This window comes from Cibotium barometz, chromosome 40 (assembly GCF_041138505.1).
Source record: "Cibotium barometz isolate CiBa-2024 chromosome 40, ASM4113850v1, whole genome shotgun sequence".
In the NCBI taxonomy this organism is placed as follows: domain Eukaryota; kingdom Viridiplantae; phylum Streptophyta; class Polypodiopsida; order Cyatheales; family Cibotiaceae; genus Cibotium; species Cibotium barometz.
This window is the reverse complement of record NC_141085.1, coordinates 33864386-33873025: the sequence shown is the minus strand read 5'-3', so window position 1 is coordinate 33873025 and position 8640 is coordinate 33864386.

Below are 8640 nucleotides of genomic sequence, written 5' to 3'. Positions count from 1 at the left end.
CAAAAAGCAACAATCAACGAGTACTTTCCTGACATCCTGGAAAGGCAGAGTAAAAGGTTTTAGAGTGAAAGAAGGCAGAAGATGTGTAAAAGAGATTCTGGTGCAGCATGTTTATATGCATCGAGAACTTCAATTGCGAGAATATCCAACTTATCTTCCACATCATAGACCAAATTGTAAACACATAATATAACTTAAATTATTTTTAAGGCACAATTGTTTCTCTCTTTATAACTAAGATGATCTTTTTGAATGTTTCAGATCTATATCCTTCATCATACGAGGAGTGACAACCAGTGGAATGCATTTTAGGATTCTTCAATGTCGTACATGGCGCGATAGGAGAGCTACAGTACAAAGGTAGATCTGTAAGAGACTTGGCTAAAGCGGGTATTTTTTTCTATGATCACTTCTACCAGTTATTGGACCATGCTCATTCTTATGGCATATTGCAAAGACAAGATTTTCTGGAATGGAATATAATAGACTCGTCTGTTCTCGATGGAAGTATAATAGAGGCATATAGAGCCAAACTATATGCAGAAGTGCAGCATTCATTGAAACCAAATATTGCAACAAGAATAGTCAAAATCACAATTTTTATGCCTGTCAATGTTTTCATAGATATTTTTCAAGAATATTCAATCAGAGTTTGTAAGACTATGTTTTCTTTTAAAGCAAAAGGCTGTGATGACATTCCAAAATTTTTGGATGATGGTTGGGATAAAATTATGGCCAACACTATGTATTGTGAGGTTGTCCATGACACAATCAATCTCAAGTACATGTTTGTCTCCCATAATTTTATTTTCTCATTTTACTATAAACAAAGTAGGATGATAGGTACACAACTAGTACCAATGGAACAAGATGAGAGCTCTTCATATCTAGAAAATGATATTATTGATATAGATGTTGTTGAGAATGGCATTTTAATAGCATCCATCACACTTGGAAGATACTGCACACTCTCTCGATTACGGAATGACATTATAAACGAGACTGAAGGGAGTGTCTGCATGGGATTTTCATTCATTTTAAACAACAAAAAGGTAAACTGAGTTTCTTAAAGTACTCATTCAAGATTGGCAAAATTGTTTTATCAAAATTTTAATTCAAAAAATGTAGACATCTCATTTTCAAACTATGATTTTGTTTCAGATACTGCAAAGAAGAGAAAGCAAGATACAATGCAGAGATATTGCAAGTAGAACAATTCAGATAGTTCAATCATCTTGAACTCAAGTACAATAGACAATTCATATATACTTTTAGCAGACAGTAAAAACATTATAGAATTCTTAACATTTTCAAACCAAGAAGTGATCCATTGAGAAAAAGTAATTGCATTTATCTTTGTATTTACTGTTGTTGTTCTCAGATAAACAGAGGAGGGTATATCTACAGATGTACAAATAATCCTATATTTGGGTTTCTAGCTCAGGCTGAGCCTGGCTTTGGTCCAAAGACTCAGATAAAGGCTCCTTGTCGATATGGCTCTCCCTCGGCTTTTCCTTTTGCTCCTCAGTTACATCTGAAGACTTCATATTTCGTGGGAGAGGCTCAGGCTTCCATTTTCATCTCCTCAGGCACTTTGGAAGGCTGCTCCTAAACTTTCTGGAACCCATCAAGAATGTTATCATTTAGATTGAAAGATTTCAAATCATCTTTCTGCTCGTAGTCACTTCTACATCAATATTGGAAGGGGATATTGGCTGGTTTAGAATTGGAGGAGATGCAGGAATAGGAGAAGGAAGTCCTAGCAACCTCAAAATTGTATTGGCTTTGAAACTATAGACATAGTTAGAGCCAAAACTATCTTCTTGCATCTGCAATAAAGAAAATATTATTTTTAGAAACTGACTGCATTTATGTTAAAAAATTTGATGATTGTAAATCTTTTGACTTACAAACTCAGGCTGCTTCTCTCCAAAGTAGGAGTCCAACATGTATTTAACTACTATAAGTAATCTCCATCCACAAGAATATGGGTCTTTTTGTTATGGTGTGTCTGTAAATAAATTATGAGAATATCAATAAAGAAACAGTTCTCTATACGGAAGATAAAATAAGATTGGTGTTCTTCCACAAACCTGCAGTGCAATTGGTTCAATCAGGTTGAGTAAATTTGTATTTGGAGGACATAAGTCCAGGGCATCTTCAAGCCACTACAATACCAAAGGAAATGTGAGAACTATCAAATTTCTTTGATATTAGCATCCTCCATACTCCAAAGTTTCATGAGAATACATTAGGGATAAGACTTACAGGCCTAGCTCCTGGTGGGTACCCTGAAGAGAGTTAAATGTATAACATCTCTTTTGTTCAACGTCAATTGAAACAAAACTCCAATGAGAGCTACAAAAAGAAGAATAATATAAGGACCAGAAAGATAAAGGAACCAAAAAAGCAAAGTACTGTGAAATCTAAAATCTATGTGTACTTACTTGGAGTGGTATGGTAGGAAGATGACATCAACTACTTCAAAATTGCAGTAATTGAACCATTTTGCAATGTCTGCACTGCTCTCTGTGTGATCTTCGAGCTTGAAAGAGATTCTTGGATCAGTGATAAAGATCCTATGCATAACCCTAGGATGCAATTTGCTCTTGAACATGCTGCACAAGGAAAGACTCAAAGACTCAGTTTGAGATTGAAAAGGATTGATACTTTTGTAGAAAAATTAATCTTGGAAAACACGTACTAGAGAGTAGCCAGGATGAGAGTATCTGTCAGGTACGACTTCCTCTGGGAAAGAGCTTTTATACAGTCTCTAGTGAGCCTGAAATCCAAATCAGCCATATCAAAATCAGTGGTCTCTAATTTTATTTTAATTTTAGGCCCCAATTCCAGAAGCCTCTCCTGTATCTTCAACTCCTTAACAAGTGTTTCTGACTCTAGGTCCGAAGATGAATCCTTCACTTGTTTCATTAAATCCTCATAGGCTGACTTCCCTCTAGTCTCATAGTTGTGTGTGACCTCTTCTATCTGGTTCTATGGAGGGGTGACAAAGTGGCCTTGGAACTCGTAGGGGTTTTCAAGGTGTTTAGGCTTGCATCTTGCAATGTAGGAAAACAATTGCCTGTAGGATGATTTAGATGGACCAAGAGGCTCCGATGATCTAGGGTTGGCATTTATCCAAGCTTATTATCTTGCCAAATCTTGTTGGTGGGACCAAGAACTAAGCATTGTTTTTGTTATGGATACTTGTGGTTTGCTTATTAGATACTTGGTTTGTTGTGGATTGCATTTTTGCTTGTCTTTGCCTAAGATGATCAAGAGATTCCTCCCATATGTCGTCTAGAGGGCATCTATGAATGCAATGTGAGGGCCTTTTGGAGAGACTCAAAATTTTTTTCCTCTTCTTTTTGGTTGGTCTAGAGTTATGGGCATCCATGGCAGCTATGGTTCCTTATATTCCTTGGTGGACCTATATATGTTAGATATGTAGCTTTGTAGTGGTAAAATATATTTAGTCTTCCTCTTGAATGGGTAGGTGTCTATTCGAGCAATCCATTAGGGTATCTAGCTCATATGCCTCCCTCATGATGGAAGCAGAGGATTCCTTCCCTTTGTCTCTTTTATATTTTTATGCTTTTATTTATGTTTTGTTCTAGTGGTGCATGTAGGAAATTTTTAATGGTTTTGTGAGCATTTCCTATGCATAATATGTGCTTGGAGTTTGAGCAAAGGGAAGGAGTGCATCATATACTCAGCTCCTGATATTCACAAATGTAAGAATATTTTATAATGATCACCTTGAAAAGTTAGGCACTTTTAACCATTACATTCAATGGTTTCAATTATTGTGCATCCTTCTTGTGTCAACAAAGAACATTGCAAAAATTTTGTGAATGGTTCAACTTTTAACCAAATACGGGAAAGTTCGTTGCCAAGAGTGTTTCATAGTTGTGCCACATGGTTCACATGCCTAGCCCACCTATAGGAAATTGTAAACCTTAGCCAAGGCGTTTCAAAATAACAAAGCCACAATAGGACAACTTGTCTAAACAATGACAAGAAGCGTCTTTTCCTTTAAGTTCATTGCCTGTGATGATTACTAAGAAATAATGGCAAAACCTCTAGTTCATGGCAGTCTCCAGGGTGACTTCTGCATCCTACCACGGTGAATAGCAAAACCTCTAGTTCATGTGGCAATCTCCAAGGTGACTTCCACATCCTACCATGATTACCATAAGCTTTAGTTGTTAGCATTTGCTTGTAATGTAAAAGTGCTCCATTGTGATATTTAAAACACAATTGACAAAAGGCCAACATTCTATCTACAATATTTGAGCAAACCCAAAGTTTTTATCCCACACAATTACTCTAAAGCATAGTAACATGAAATGTTTCGTTTGTTTCGTCATTTTGAAGGTTTCATTTCATTTTGTTTCGTCTATTTTAGACAAAACACAAAGGTTTTGAAATGACAGTTCTCATATACATATACTAAATTTATAACATAGCCAATAGAAAGATGAATATGCATTTTTAAAGTAAAATCTATTTCAAGAAATCAACTTGAACATAAAAGAGGGGCAGCAGGCTGAAACACTCTCTTAAGCTAAAATTTCATTCAAGCCATTATTAGAAGCATGAAATCAAATAGCCTAGATTCATCATTCAAGTAAGAGTCAAGACTCAAGGTAAAAAGTGTATCTACGATGTCAAATCCCATGATAGTCTCAAAGTTCACTGACTAAAATCTTATCTCCAATCCTACAAGATGGTATTACTAGATAGTTATTGCAAGAATGCGAGATGGCTTAAACATAAGGGAAGCATGAGTTATTGCAAGAATGTGACATACTTACTCTACTTGCTCTCCCCTAGAAGAAAGATCCTATCCACATAGGATGTCCAACCACTCACAAGAATGCGGTTAGACCAATGTTGTTGATCCTTGTATAAAGGATGCAACGTGTAAGAAACCATGTTAATTGGTTTATAAAACCAATTCCATCTGTCAGTCCAAATCCAACGTAGATCATCTACCCTGCAAATTCTAACCCAATATAGACTCTATCTATTTGAAATGTGAATAAGATGTGATAATGCGGCATGCCATTTACAAGTAAGACTAATAGTTAACAAAATTGCATACCTCTCATATTTTGAAAGGCATCTATAATTTATCATACTTTCCTTGAGCCTATGCATGTGGTGGTAGAGTAAGCTCATTTTACTTTCTTCATGGTCAAACAATCTCAAAATGAAGTACAATGGTTGTATTTATAGACGCCACTTCCTCCCAAAAATTACTATCCAAGATGTAGGTAGTAATAGTGCGGGCCTCCGCTTTACGGCTTCCACTCCAATAATCCCACTCTTCACTATAAACAAGCCACCTAATTGCATCCTTTGTTTGTGTCATCCTAATTATATCATCAAGAAATTAAATCTTAAGTAAGTATTAAGATTGCAAAATGAGAATTGAAATAGGAAACGAACTCTCCAAAAAAAGCTAGCCACTTGTAGCTTACCTTTGAAGAACGAGGAAAAGATAGCCAAATCTCATCTTTGAAGGCTTCACAAAATCATACTTGCATATAGCTCTAAAGAGAGCTAGTTCTTGAGTCTTCCTTGTAATGAATCTAATGATTTGTTTGGCCTTATCAAGTGTAGAGTGCACCCATTCTAGCTTTGCAATGTCCTCCATCATCAAATCCAAAGAATGGGATGCACATGGAGTCCAGATATAATGGTATGTTAATCCCTCTCCATAAATTCACCCATCTTAGCACAATTGGAGCCATTGTCTGTGATAACTTGGACCACATTTTGTGGCCCAATCTCCTCAATGGCTTGCCCAATGTGGCCACAAAAGAGAGCTAGTGCTTGAGTCTTTCTTGTAATGAATCTAATGATTTGTGTGGCCTTATCAAGTGTAGAGTGCACCCATTCTAGCTTTGCAATGTCGTCCATCATCAAATCCAAAGAATGGGATGCACATGGAGTCCCGACAATGGTATGTTAATCCCTCTCCACAAATTCACCCATCTTGGCACAATTGGAGCCATTGTCTAATGATAACTTAGACCAAATTTTGTGGCCCAATCTCCTCAACGGCTTGCCCAATGTGGCCATAAATCTACTCCCCACCAGTAATAATCAATCCAGGAGCAGATGCATCAATGGCAGGCAACAATGTGGTGCCAGCACAAGCTGATACCAAAATATGTATTATGTAACGGTGCCACACTGTGAGAATCGAAAAACCATGCATTAGAAGAAGAGGAGACATCATAAATTTACAAAGTTCAAAAATTTATGAAAGATTTTAATAAAACATTTACATGAAGCATAGTTGTGGAGCGTCGAGACTTGGTAGTTTGTGACTCATCGTGTCACTCCATCCATTTGACACTATGCTGCAAAAAATCACAATGCTGCCCACCAACAAGATGTCAATCCGATGAGCTTATCCTCAATTTTCCTCACTTGATCTGTCAAAAGTGAGTAGTCCTCAAAGACTCGGCATTCACTGGATGTAGGCTTGTAGCTCCCACTCCTGCGACAACGGCGGATGCCACAAGTGCATTATAAAACTTGTGTGGTAAGTTGGGCAATAAGCTATGTGAAAGGCAAGGTTGCATTAATAAAAGAAACGATGCTCCATAATTCGGGCCTCTTGCTTCAACTTTGGAGCATAGTTAGCATCAAGCGTCATTTGGCATCTTGGAGGCTTTCTTCCCCTTTTCCTTCTGGCTACCCTAGAGTGCACTTGGGGGGGCATTGACATCCATTCATACCCACTAGCACCACTAACAAAGCTTGATGAACTTGGAGAAGGCATGCCAATGGGTGGCGCATCACTTGAGTTGACATTAGCCAAGGAGGACTGACCAATGTTAGATGAATCGAGAGTGACGGGAACTAGAAGATGCATAATTAGGATGAAAGGGCTTTTGTTAAGAGGTTTGTGTCGATGCTGCTGCTCCCACATGTAGTCTTCTTGATGCCTCCTTTTGCTTGGCTTCTTCCACATTTACATTGATGGCCTCCGGAGGTAGAGACAAATGGAGTGCTCGTATTCCCGCAAACTTTGATGGTGAACCGCTGTAGGCAAGAAAGACACCTTTTAAAACATGAGTGCACCCATGTGTTCCTTGTGACTTTTTCCATGTGTAGTGTGACTTCACACGGGTTGTGGCTCCTCGTTGAACTTCTCCACAAAACTTGCAAACCACACATTTTGTGCCGCATGTCTAATACTTGTGAATGGGCATTGAACCCCCCCAAATGTCACCCATATTAGGCAATTTGCGAGATGCATGATGGGGGCAGGGTTGGGACTTGGAATTTAAGGCTAAACATTTGAGGAAAAATCTTAAATTTCTTTTTTTAAAAAAAGAAGTTAAGCATGAAAATGCCCAAATTAATGAGAGATTGGGGGAGACAATGTGATTAGAGACTAGTGGGGGTATGAAATTCATGATTTTGGGAGTAGATCTTTTGGTATTTTCAAAATTTGGGCAAGAAAAGGAAGGAGAGAGAGAGAGAGAGAGAGAGAGAGAGAGGAGAGGGAAAGAAACAAGTTGGAAGAGAAGAGGAGAAAAGGGAAGGAGATGAGAAGAAAATAGAGAAAGATGAAAGGCAAGAAAAGGAGAAAAAGAGGAGGGAAGAAAAGGAGCGAAGAGGAGGGGTGGATTGTGGTGGAGAAGAGAGAAAGAGGAGAAGGGGAAAGGAAGACGAGGGAAGAGGCGGCATGGAGGAGAAGAAGCGAAGGAGTAGCAGGCTACTGGGAAGGCACTTGGGCACTAGGATGTGTGAACAAGCTCACAGGAAGCAAACTGGGGGGCAAAATTGACGAGCAGCAAATGGACGAAATTGCATTTGCAAAAAAAATCCTTCCCCTATTTTTTTGACATGACTTTACATTTGGGCGAAATGCCGTTTTGCACGCATTTTGTTTTGTTTCGTAACATTTTGTGCGAGAAACGTTTTGTGGCGTTTCAACAGGGCGAAACATGTTTTTATGTTACTATGCTCCAAAGTACACCACAACTTCCCCCATCAGAGTTACTAGATTGTAGTGGTCAAGGGTTAAGGGTATAGTGCACTATAAAGGGGAACACACAACCACAACAACCGTCACAGGATCCTTTATGCCATACCATTGCAAAAGGTCATACAATAACGTTATAACTATGCATTCTTTACGACAAAACCTTCAGAGGTGTCAAAAATGACAAAAGAACAAACTAAAGAAAATAATCCAAAACACTTCCCCCATCATAATAAACACATTAAAGCACGAACAAGACAGTTTTAAATAGCATGCAACCGCATTGAGTAACTAATTGTATTTATACACAAGGTGATTGTCATTTTTAAATGTATTTTGTATGTTGCATAGTTACACTTAATCGATAAAGTAGCACAAGGGACTACATCCTCACTTGAGACTTAACTATTTTAGTACAAAAAAACAAGCAAAAGAACACTTTCCCCATCACAAACACATTAAACAATGACCTAGGTTGTGTTCTAAATAGCAAGCAACTGCAATGAGTAATAATTACACAAGAAATCCATAAGCAATTGCCGCTAGCAATTCCACCTTTTTTGCACTGAGTCGAGCTCTCCTAGAATAGACACGTATAATCATACAATTCAATACTTTCAAGACCATGG